This window comes from Rhinopithecus bieti, unplaced genomic scaffold (assembly GCF_001698545.2).
Source record: "Rhinopithecus bieti isolate Rb0 unplaced genomic scaffold, ASM169854v2 scaffold_11587, whole genome shotgun sequence".
NCBI lineage: Eukaryota > Metazoa > Chordata > Mammalia > Primates > Cercopithecidae > Rhinopithecus > Rhinopithecus bieti.
Window position 1 is genome coordinate 1,281,151 of NW_016806966.1, and position 2,539 is coordinate 1,283,689.

Sequence of the window (2,539 nt, forward strand, 5' to 3'; positions counted from 1 at the left end):
ATAAACAAGATCACTCTTCCTAGAAAATGTATTCGTGCTTTACTCCATTTATAAAGTTATGAAGGCACCAACTTCTTTTAATAAGTGAAAAAAAATCGGGAATTCTATCTGGACAGGAAGCACTTCTAAGCAAGGTAATTATCTAAGGAAAGAACTGTTCAATGAGTCTCCAAAGCTCCACACTGAATTTGATGAAATCCAGCCAAGGCTTAATTTTAATCATTCAAACTTCATAAAAGCTCGGTATACCATATTTTATAGGATAAATATTTTCTTATTAAACTAATAAGAGATATATTTTTCCTAAAAATAAGTACTGAAAGTCATTCCAACTTTGTTGTAATCTAATCAAAGGAATCAAGCTAATCAAGGAATATAGTGCTTGTTTTTTTATTAGCAATTATCAGTTTATTTTCTCTGGGGGATACCATGAATATGAATAAAAGATTATTTGTCTTGATTGCTTGACCCATATCTTTGTCTTTGTTCTGTTTGCTTACAGAACCATTTCTTAGTCTTCCTCTGCTCTGTTCTGTGTCACGTCACAGTCGACCCCAGCAAGACTCTGTGTGTGCTAGTTTCTTGCCAGACTTTGTCAAAAGGAGGTACTGGAAATGGATTAGGGAGTTAGGGAAGGGGATGATGGGAAGATGGGAGAAATCAGGATATTTTCCTCTCTCCGTTCCCAAGAAGAAATTCTGGCAACCTGCATTGCTTCAGATTCCACTAGACAGGTTTGCCAGATGGCTTTGGCACCTGGATTCTGGTAAACCACCCCCTCCATGCATTTTCACCCTTCAGACCTAGGCATGGTAGCTACTTCCTGCTGCTGCAAATTCTTGGGTTTCCTCTGTTCTTTGTTTGGCTTTCTAGTTCTTTTTTCACCTGTGTTACTAATTGCCTGGAAAAAGGCCCTCTATTTGAAATACCTAGAGTACTGTGTGTTTTCCTGACTAGACTCTGACTGTTGCTACAAATCATAAATAACCTCTTCCCCAAACGGATTTGCAGCAGCTTACAATAAAGGCAAGGACCATTGTACAAAAAAAATTGATATATATTTAAGTCAAGAGGTAAATAAGGTGACTGAAAAACAGACATATACAAGGTTTGAAATTTGCAAATTAAGTGGGTTTTGTTTGTAAGGGGCATTTTAACTCTGAATCTGACTAGTTAATAAAATAAATTTTAAACTCTTAAATTTAATTTAAATAATTAAATTTTAAACTCTGAATCTGAATATTTAATGAAAATAATTGAAATATATTTGTCAGAACAATATGAGATGAAAATATGTTGGTGGAGGTAGAGGCTGTAGGACAGTCAGAGAAGCAGATCATTTAGTACTAGACTAAGATTTGGGCCAGGCCAAGGTCTGCCTGGACTAAAGGCTATCATATGAGTATCCACCATATACATAGGACAAATGCAAGTCACATATACATGCACTCCCATAGGCATTCCCAGGTTTATAAAGTTTCACTTCTGCCTCTTCAAGAAATACATCATAATGCATAATGTATAGTAATTAGTGATATTATATGGATAGCCTTGAATTCTTCTAATTTGTCTTAAAGATTAAATATTCACAACTTTTGATATTTCATTTTAGTAATTAGTAGCATCAGAGGTAACAAGTAATCGAAGACTCATTTATGTAGTATAACATGGAGAATATCTGGCTTACTCTAGTTGCAGGCACCATATAATTGTCAGAGTTGTTATCTCACTTTGAACTCATACATGTAAACTGTGTGTTTTTTAAACAGCATCATAAAAATAAACTAGAAGTACAATATATTATATGCTAATAGCCATGGTCACATGTGTTTTCAAGAGTAATAACATCTGGAAATTAATGACCAATAATGCTAAAATGCTCTGCAAACTATCAAAACTTTGCCTTTCTTTTGAGACCTAAACAAATTAATTGTGTCAACTATTTGACTAATAAGTTTCAGATTTATTAGTAAGAATGTCCACAATGAGTAGATACAAAATGCCTGATTGTATCTCCACAAAAGGGATGATATAATATTTAAAGAACAGGCTGATATACCTTTGTATAATCATGAGTATCTAGTAAATTCTCAATTTCACTGGGTCAGGAAAGAAATCCAATTAGTACTGCAAGTGAGTAGCATCCTTAAGTTAAATCTTTTGTAAGTTAACATTATTGCATTCAAGACTAACGTTAGGCAAAGTCTGCCACCTGTCTCAAAAAGGCTTTATGTTATCACAAGTTTGCAAAAATGAAGAACATGCAGGAATCAACAAGAGTATATCCCAAGCAATACAAAAATATCATGATTGCAAGATCTGCTGAAGTTATCCAAATACTTCCCTTTCGAAATATAAAGTATAACATTAAAAAACACATTTTCCCATAATGTATTACTTCATTAAGGTGAAAGTATCATGAAAGTAGAAATATTTTTATCTTGGTCACTTTTCTCACTGTTTCTGTCCCTTGCAAGGTGCTCAATAAATATTTGTTGCATGAAATAAATACATGAATTAGTTAATGCCTTTTTTTTCA

At 33.6% G+C, this 2,539-nt stretch overlaps 1 protein-coding gene across 1 annotated transcript in view; it reads right to left on the reverse strand.

Annotated features, from left to right (window-relative positions):
* LOC108534020 (uncharacterized) overlaps nt 1-2,539 on the reverse strand; it is a 269,309-nt gene that overhangs the window by 32,561 nt on the left and 234,209 nt on the right. The gene's annotated exons all lie outside the window — the stretch shown is intronic.